Here is a 10,572-nt window from a genome sequence, read left to right as displayed (position 1 = left end):
TTATATATATTATCTCTGTATCCAGACCCCCACAGTAATGATTTGCAGGTTATATATATTATCTCTGTATCCAGACCCCCACAGTAATGATTTGCAGGTTATATATAGTATCTCTGTATTTGTGGTTGCTCTTTATTGATCAGCCCATCCTGCTATCAGATAAGACAACAGAACTATGAAGGCATAGTGCTGTAATTGGGCATCTGTGTGTGCGTGTGCGTGTGCGTGTGCGTGTGCGTGTGCGTGTGCGTGTGCGTGTGTGTGTGTGTCTGTGTATGTGTATGTGTGCGTGTTTTCCATTAACAGGATTAATTTGACAACACCCAGTGAAATAGCAGCGTCAAATTAAAAAACAGAAATACTCATAATAATAATAATAATAATAATAATAATAATAATAATAATTCATAAATCATAAATCATACTAGTATTATACATCGGTTTAAAGATGAACTTCTTGTAAATTCAGCCACAGTGTCAGATTTCATAAAGGCTTTACGGCGAAAGCAAACCATGCGATTATCTGAGGACAGCACCCAGCAGACAAACACAGACAATCATATTTCATCCCTCCAGGCATGACAAAAAACTCAGAAATAGCCATAAATGCCTTACCTTTGAAGAGCTTCTTCTGTTAGCAGTCTAATATGTCTCCTAAACATCACAAATGGTCCTTTTGTTCGATTAATTCCGTCGCTATATCTCCTAAATGTCCATTTATTTGGCGCGTTTGATCCAGAAAAACACCGGTTCCAACTCGCCCAACAGGACTACAAAATATCTCATATTAGTTACCTGTAAACTTGATCCGAACATTTCAAACAACTTTCCTAATACAACTTTAGGTATTTTTTTTGTGTAAATAATCGCAAAAATTTAAGACGGGATAAACTGTGTTCAATAGCGGACGAAATCAAAGTGGAGCTTTCAGGTCGTGCGCCGCATCCACAACAGTACACTAGACTCGACCCTCATGAACAGCCCTACTTCTTCATTACTCAAAGGAAAAACATCAACCAATTTCTAAAGACTGTTGACATCCAGTGGAAGCGATAGGAACTGCAAGCAAGTGCCTTAGAAATCTAGATCCACATAGAAAACCCATTGAAAAGAGAGTGACCCCCAAAAAAATAATCCTGGATGGTTTGTCCTCGTGGTTTTGCCTGCCAAATAATTTCTCACCCATTCACACACACTGACGCATTCACACACACTCACCCATTCACACACACTCACCCATTCACACACACTCACCCATTCACACACACTCACCCATTCACACACACTCACCCATTCACACACACTCACCCATTCACACACACTCACCCATTCACACACACTCACCCATTCACACACACTCACCCATTCACACACACTCACCCATTCACACACACTCACCCATTCACACACACTCACCCATTCACACACACTCACCCATTCACACACACTCACCCATTCACACACACTCACCCATTCACACACACACACCCATTCACACACACTCACCCATTCACACACACTCACCCATTCACACACACAGACACTTATGTACTGTATTACCAGGTGTAATTATGAGTTCCTCGGGCAGGCTCTAGCTCCAAGTCCCTAGAGCTTGAGCAGTATTTACACTGTCCACAGCACTATGTGATTAGAGGTGTGTGTGTGTGTGTGTGTGTGTGTGTGTGTGTGTGTGTGTGTGTGTGTGTGTGTGTGTGTGTGTGTGTGTGTGTGTGTGTGTGTGTGTGTGTGTGTGTGTGTGTGTGTGTGTGTGTGTGTGTGTGTGATTAGAAGGGGTTACAGTTTAGCTGGAGCTGATATCTAATCAATAGAATGATCAGGACACCAGCATTCACCCAAGGAATCTTCACAGACTCACATTATAATGATGATGTTTCTGACCCTTCACCAGACCAGGATGGAACAAGGTCTGGTTTTTATGATGAGTCACCAGACCAGGATGGAACAGGGTCTGGTAGTTATGATGAGTCACCAGACCAGGATGGAACAGGGTCTGGTAGTTATGATGAGTCATCAGACCAGGATGGAGGTCATGATGGTCTGGTCTGGTAGTTTATGTCATGAGTCAGGGTCTGGTTTTATGATGAGACCAGACCAGGATGGAACAGGGTCTGGTAGTTATGATGAGTCATCAGACCAGGATGGAACAAGGTCTGGTTTTTATGATGAGTCACCAGACCTAGATGGAACAGGGTCTGGTAGTTATGATGAGTCACCAGACCAGGATGGAACAGGGTCTGGTAGTTATGATGAGTCATCAGACCAGGATGGAACAGGGTCTGGTTTTTATGATGAGTCACCAGACCTAGATGGAACAGGGTCTGGTAGTTATGATGAGTCACCAGACCAGGATGGAACAGGGTCTGGTAGTTATGATGAGTCATCAGACCAGGATGGAACAGGGTCTGGTTTTTATGATGAGTCACCAGACGAGGATGGAACAAGGTCTGGTTTTTATAATGAGTCACCAGACCAGGATTGGAACAGGGTCTGGTTTTATGATGAGTCACCAGACCAGGATGGAACAGGGTCTGGTTTTTATGAGTCACCAGACCAGGATGGAACAAGGTCTGGTTTTTATGATGAGTCATCAGACCAGGATGGAACAGGGTCTGGTAGTTATGATGAGTCATCAGACCAGGATGGAACAAGGTCTGGTTTTTATGATGAGTCACCAGACCTAGATGGAACAGGGTCTGGTAGTTATGATGAGTCACCAGACCAGGATGGAACAGGGTCTGGTAGTTATGATGAGTCATCAGACCAGGATGGAACAGGGTCTGGTTTTTATGATGAGTCACCAGACCAGGATGGAACAAGGTCTGGTTTTTATGATGAGTCACCAGACCAGGATGGAACAGGGTCTGGTTTTTATGATGAGTCATCAGACCAGGATGGAACAGGGTCTGGTTTTTATGAGTCACCAGACCAGGATGGAACAAGGTCTGGTTTTTATGATGAGTCATCAGACCAGGATGGAACAGGGTCTGGTAGTTATGATGAGTCATCAGACCAGGATGGAACAGGGTCTGGTTTTTATGATGAGTCACCAGACCAGGATGGAACAAGGTCTGGTTTTTATGATGAGTCACCAGACCAGGATGGAACAGGGTCTGGTTTTTATGATGAGTCATCAGACCAGGATGGAACAGGGTCTGGTTTTTATGAGTCACCAGACCAGGATGGAACAAGGTCTGGTTTTTATGATGAGTCATCAGACCAGGATGGAACAGGGTCTGGTAGTTATGATGAGTCATCAGACCAGGATGGAACAGGGTCTGGTTTTTATGATGAGTCACCAGACCAGGATGGAACAAGGTCTGGTTTTTATGATGAGTCATCAGACCAGGATGGAACAGGGTCTGTTAGTTATGATGAGTCATCAGACCAGGATGGAAAAAGGTCTGGTATTTATGATGAGTCATCAGACCAGGATGGAACAAGGTCTGGTTTTTATGATAAGTCACCAGACCAGGATGAAACAGGGTCTGGTTTTTATTATGATGAGTCATCAGACCAGGATGGAACAAGGTCTGGTAGTTATGATGAGTCATCAGACGAGGATGGAACAAGGTCTGGTTTTATGATGAGTCATCAGACTGGGATGGAACAGGGTCTGGTTTTTATGATGAGTCATCAGACCAGGATGGAACAGGGTCTGGTAGTTATGATGAGTCACCAGACCAGGATGGAACAGGGTCTGGTTTTATGATGAATCATCAGACCAGGATGGAACAGGGTCTGGTAGTTATGATGAGTCACCAGACCAGGATGGAACAAGGTCTGGTTTTTATGATGAGTCACCAGACCAGGATGGAACAGGGTCTGGTAGTTATGATGAGTCATCAGACCAGGATGGAACAGGGTCTGGTTTTATGATGAGTCACCAGACCAGGATGGAACAGGGTCTGGTTTTATGATGAGTCATCAGACCAGGATGGAACAGGGTCTGGTAGTTATGATGAGTCATCAGACCAGGATGGAACAAGGTCTGGTTTTATGATGAGTCACCAGACCAGGATGGAACAGGGTCCGGTTTTAATGATGAGTCATCAGACCAGGATGGAACAGGGTCTGGTTTTTATGATGAGTCACCAGACCAGGATGGAACAGGGTCTGGTTTTTATGATGAGTCACCAGACCAGGATGGAACAGGGTCTGGTTTTTATGATGAGTCGTCAGACCAAGATGGAACAGGGTCTGGTTTTTATGATGAGTCATCAGACCAGGATGGAACAGGGTCTGGTAGTTATGATGAGTCATCAGACCAGGATGGAACAGGGTCTGGTTTTTATGATGAGTCATCAGACCAGGATGGAACAAGGTCTGGTAGTTATGATGAGTCATCAGACGAGGATGGAACAAGGTCTGGTTTTTATGATGAGTCACCAGACCAGGATGGAACAGGGTCTGGTTTTTATGATGAGTCACCAGACCAGGATGGAACAGGGTCTGGTTTTTATGATGAGTCACCAGACGAGGATGGAACAAGGTCTGGTTTTTATGATGAGTCACCAGACCAGGATGGAACAGGGTCTGGTTTTTATGATGAGTCATCAGACCAGGATGGAACAGGGTCTGGTAGTTATGATGAGTCACCAGACCAGGATGGAACAAGGTCTGGTTTTTATGATGAGTCACCAGACCAGGATGGAACAGGGTCTGGTTTTTATGATGAGTCATCAGACCAGGATGGAACAGGGTCTGGTTTTTATGATGAGTCACCAGACCAGGATGGAACAGGGTCTGGTTTTTATGATGAGTCATCAGACCAGGATGGAACAGGGTCTGGTTTTTATGATGAGTCATCAGACGAGGATGGAACAAGGTCTGGTTTTTATGATGAGTCATCAGACCAGGATGGAACAGGGTCCGGTTTTAATGATGAGTCATCAGACCAGGATGGAACAGGGTCTGGTTTTATGATGAGTCACCAGACCAGGATGGAACAGGGTCTGGTTTTTATGATGAGTCACCAGACCAGGATGGAACAGGGTCTGGTTTTTATGATGAGTCGTCAGACCAAGATGGAACAGGGTCTGGTATTTATGATGAGTCATCAGACCAGGGTGGAACAGGGTCTGGTAGTTATGATGAGTCATCAGACCAGGATGGAACAAGGTCTGGTTTTTATGATGAGTCATCAGACCAGGATGGAACAAGGTCTGGTAGTTATGATGAGTCATCAGACCAGGATGGAACAAGGTCTGGTTTTTATGATGAGTCACCAGACCAGGATGGAACAGGGTCTGGTAGTTATGATGAGTCATCAGACCAGGATGGAACAGGGTCTGGTTTTATGATGAGTCACCAGACGAGGATGGAACAAGGTCTGGTTTTTATAATGAGTCACCAGACCAGGATTGGAACAGGGTCTGGTTTTTATGATGAGTCACCAGACCAGGATGGAACAGGGTCTGGTTTTTATGAGTCACCAGACCAGGATGGAACAAGGTCTGGTTTTATGATGAGTCATCAGACCAGGATGGAACAGGGTCTGGTAGTTATGATGAGTCATCAGACCAGGATGGAACAAGGTCTGGTTTTTATGATGAGTCACCAGACCTAGATGGAACAGGGTCTGGTAGTTATGATGAGTCACCAGACCAGGATGGAACAGGGTCTGGTAGTTATGATGAGTCATCAGACCAGGATGGAACAGGGTCTGGTTTTATGATGAGTCACCAGACGAGGATGGAACAAGGTCTGGTTTTATAATGAGTCACCAGACCAGGATTGGAACAGGGTCTGGTTTTTATGATGAGTCACCAGACCAGGATGGAACAGGGTCTGGTTTTTATTAGTCACCAGACCAGGATGGAACAAGGTCTGGTTTTTATGATGAGTCATCAGACCAGGATGGAACAGGGTCTGGTAGTTATGATGAGTCATCAGACCAGGATGGAACAGGGTCTGGTTTTTATGATGAGTCACCAGACCAGGATGGAACAAGGTCTGGTTTTTATGATGAGTCACCAGACCAGGATGGAACAGGGTCTGGTTTTTATGATGAGTCATCAGACCAGGATGGAACAGGGTCTGGTTTTTATGAGTCACCAGACCAGGATGGAACAAGGTCTGGTTTTTATGATGAGTCATCAGACCAGGATGGAACAGGGTCTGGTAGTTATGATGAGTCATCAGACCAGGATGGAACAAGGTCTGGTTTTTATGATGAGTCATCAGACCAGGATGGAACAAGGTCTGGTTTTTATGATGAGTCATCAGACCAGGATGGAACAGGGTCTGGTTTTTATGATGAGTCATCAGACCAGGATGGAACAAGGTCTGGTATTTATGATGAGTCATCAGACCAGGATGGAACAAGGTCTGGTATTTATGATGAGTCATCAGACCAGGATGGAACAAGGTCTGGTTTTTATGATGAGTCATCAGACCAGGATGGAACAAGGTCTGGTAGTTATGATGAGTCATCAGACGAGGATGGAACAAGGTCTGGTTTTTATGATGAGTCATCAGACCAGGATGGAACAGGGTCTGGTTTTTATGATGAGTCATCAGACCAGGATGGAACAGGGTCTGGTAGTTATGATGAGTCATCAGACCAGGATGGAACAGGGTCTGGTTTTTATGATGAGTCATCAGACCAGGATGGAACAAGGTCTGGTAGTTATGATGAGTCATCAGACGAGGATGGAACAAGGTCTGGTTTTTATGATGAGTCACCAGACCAGGATGGAACAGGGTCTGGTAGTTATGATGAGTCATCAGACCAGGATGGAACAGGGTCTGGTTTTATGATGAGTCACCAGACGAGGATGGAACAAGGTCTGGTTTTATAATGAGTCACCAGACCAGGATTGGAACAGGGTCTGGTTTTTATGATGAGTCACCAGACCAGGATGGAACAGGGTCTGGTTTTATGAGTCACCAGACCAGGATGGAACAAGGTCTGGTTTTTATGATGAGTCATCAGACCAGGATGGAACAGGGTCTGGTAGTTATGATGAGTCATCAGACCAGGATGGAACAAGGTCTGGTTTTTATGATGAGTCACCAGACCTAGATGGAACAGGGTCTGGTAGTTATGATGAGTCACCAGACCAGGATGGAACAGGGTCTGGTAGTTATGATGAGTCATCAGACCAGGATGGAACAGGGTCTGGTTTTTATGATGAGTCACCAGACGAGGATGGAACAAGGTCTGGTTTTTATAATGAGTCACCAGACCAGGATTGGAACAGGGTCTGGTTTTTATGATGAGTCACCAGACCAGGATGGAACAGGGTCTGGTTTTTATGAGTCACCAGACCAGGATGGAACAAGGTCTGGTTTTTATGATGAGTCATCAGACCAGGATGGAACAGGGTCTGGATTTTATGATGAGTCATCAGACCAGGATGGAACAGGGTCTGGTTTTTATGAGTCACCAGACCAGGATGGAACAAGGTCTGGTTTTATGGTGAGTCCTCAGACCAGGATGGAACAGGGTCTGGTAGTTATGATGAGTCATCAGACCAGGATGGAACAGGGTCTGTTTTTATGATGAGTCATCAGACCAGGATGGAACAAGGTCTGGTTTTATGATGAGTCATCAGACCAGGATGGAACAGGGTCTGGTAGTTATGATGAGTCATCAGACCAGGATGGAACAAGGTCTGGTATTTATGATGAGTCATCAGACCAGGATGGAACAAGGTCTGGTATTCATGATGAGTCATCAGACCAGGATGGAACAAGGTCTGGTTTTTATGATGAGTCATCAGACCAGGATGGAACAAGGTCTGGTAGTTATGATGAGTCATCAGACGAGGATGGAACAAGGTCTGGTTTTTATGATGAGTCATCAGACCAGGATGGAACAGGGTCTGGTTTTTATGATGAGTCATCAGACCAGGATGGAACAGGGTCTGGTAGTTATGATGAGTCACCAGACCAGGATGGAACAGGGTCTGGTTTTATGATGAGTCATCAGACCAGGATGGAACAGGGTCTGGTAGTTATGATGAGTCACCAGACCAGGATGGAACAAGGTCTGGTTTTTATGATGAGTCACCAGACCAGGATGGAACAGGGTCTGGTATTTATGATGAGTCATCAGACCAGGATGGAACAGGGTCTGGTTTTTATGATGAGTCACCAGACCAGGATGGAACAGGGTCTGGTTTTTATGATGAGTCATCAGACCAGGATGGAACAGGGTCTGGTAGTTATGATGAGTCATCAGACCAGGATGGAACAGGGTCTGGTTTTTATGATGAGTCACCAGACCAGGATGGAACAGGGTCTGGTTTTTATGATGAGTCATCAGACCAGGATGGAACAGGGTCTGGTTTTTATGATGAGTCACCAGACCAGGATGGAACAGGGTCTGGTTTTATGATGAGTCATCAGACCAGGATGGAACAGGGTCTGGTTTTTATGATGAGTCGTCAGACCAAGATGGAACAGGGTCTGGTATTTATGATGAGTCATCAGACCAGGGTGGAACAGGGTCTGGTAGTTATGATGAGTCATCAGACCAGGATGGAACAGGGTCTGGTTTTATGATGAGTCACCAGACCAGGATGGAACAAGGTCTGGTTTTTATGATGAGTCATCAGACCAGGATGGAACAGGGTCTGGATTTTATGATGAGTCATCAGACCAGGATGGAACAGGGTCTGGTTTTATGAGTCACCAGACCAGGATGGAACAAGGTCTGGTTTTTATGGTGAGTCCTCAGACCAGGATGGAACAGGGTCTGGTAGTTATGATGAGTCATCAGACCAGGATGGAACAGGGTCTGTTTTTTATGATGAGTCATCAGACCAGGATGGAACAAGGTCTGGTTTTTATGATGAGTCATCAGACCAGGATGGAACAGGGTCTGGTAGTTATGATGAGTCATCAGACCAGGATGGAACAAGGTCTGGTATTTATGATGAGTCATCAGACCAGGATGGAACAAGGTCTGGTATTTATGATGAGTCATCAGACCAGGATGGAACAAGGTCTGGTTTTTATGATGAGTCATCAGACCAGGATGGAACAAGGTCTGGTAGTTATGATGAGTCATCAGACGAGGATGGAACAAGGTCTGGTTTTTATGATGAGTCATCAGACCAGGATGGAACAGGGTCTGGTTTTTATGATGAGTCATCAGACCAGGATGGAACAGGGTCTGGTAGTTATGATGAGTCACCAGACCAGGATGGAACAGGGTCTGGTTTTATGATGAGTCATCAGACCAGGGTGGAACAGGGTCTGGTAGTTATGATGAGTCACCAGACCAGGATGGAACAAGGTCTGGTTTTTATGATGAGTCACCAGACCAGGATGGAACAGGGTCTGGTTTTTATGATGAGTCACCAGACCAGGATGGAACAGGGTCTGGTTTTTATGATGAGTCATCAGACCAGGATGGAACAGGGTCTGGTAGTTATGATGAGTCATCAGACCAGGATGGAACAGGGTCTGGTAGTTATGATGAGTCATCAGACCAGGATGGAACAAGGTCTGGTAGTTATGATGAGTCACCAGACCAGGATGGAACAGGGTCTGGTTTTAATGATGAGTCATCAGACCAGGATGGAACAGGGTCTGGTTTTTATGATGAGTCACCAGACCAGGATGGAACAGGGTCTGGTTTTTATGATGAGTCATCAGACCAGGATGGAACAAGGTCTGGTTTTTATGATGAGTCACCAGACCAGGATGGAACAAGGTCTGGTATTTATGATGAGTCATCAGACCAGGATGGAACAGGGTCTGGTTTTTATGATGAGTCATCAGACCAGGATGGAACAGGGTCTGGTTTTTATGATGAGTCATCAGACCAGGATGGAACAGGGTCTGGTTTTTATGATGAGTCATCAGACCAGGATGGAACAGGGTCTGGTAGTTATGATGAGTCATCAGACCAGGATGGAACAGGGTAAATGACTTAAATGTAAATGTAAATGTCTGGTTTTTATGATGAGTCATCAGACCAGGATGGAACAAGGTCTGGTATTTATGATGAGTCATCAGACCAGGATGGAACAAGGTCTGGTAGTTATGATGAGTCACCAGACCAGGATGGAACAAGGTCTGGTAGTTATGATGAGTCATCAGACGAGGATGGAACAAGGTCTGGTTTTTATGATGAGTCATCAGACCAGGATGGAACAGGGTCTGGTTTTTATGATGAGTCATCAGACCAGGATGGAACAGGGTCTGGTAGTTATGATGAGTCACCAGACCAGGATGGAACAGGGTCTGGTTTTTATGATGAGTCATCAGACCAGGATGGAACAGGGTCTGGTAGTTATGATGAGTCACCAGACCAGGATGGAACAAGGTCTGGTTTTTATGATGAGTCACCAGACCAGGATGGAACAGGGTCTGGTAGTTATGATGAGTCACCAGACCAGGATGGAACAGGGTCTGGTAGTTATGATGAGTCATCAGACCAGGTTGGAACAAGGTCTGGTAGTTATGATGAGTCATCAGACCAGGATGGAACAGGGTCTGGTTTTTATGATGAGTCATCAGACCAGGATGGAACAGGGTCTGGTAGTTATGATGAGTCATCAGACCAGGATGGAACAGGGTCTGGTATTTATGATGAGT

General features: G+C 45.3%; 1 long non-coding RNA gene across 2 annotated transcripts in view; it reads left to right on the top strand.

Moving 5' to 3' along the window:
- LOC127916147 (uncharacterized) overlaps positions 1–12 on the top strand; it is an 860-nt gene extending 848 nt beyond the window's left edge. For both annotated transcript variants that reach the window (XR_008093631.1, XR_008093632.1), the window contains one exon: positions 1–12. This exon is cut by the window's left edge and continues 197 nt beyond it. This is a non-coding gene — a long non-coding RNA (uncharacterized LOC127916147).
- The last annotated feature ends 10,560 nt before the right edge of the window (positions 13–10,572 follow it).

This window comes from Oncorhynchus keta, chromosome 4 (assembly GCF_023373465.1).
Source record: "Oncorhynchus keta strain PuntledgeMale-10-30-2019 chromosome 4, Oket_V2, whole genome shotgun sequence".
Lineage (NCBI taxonomy): Eukaryota > Metazoa > Chordata > Actinopteri > Salmoniformes > Salmonidae > Oncorhynchus > Oncorhynchus keta.
The sequence above is the reverse complement of the archived record's forward strand: the minus strand, read 5'-3'. Positions and strand labels throughout refer to the sequence as shown.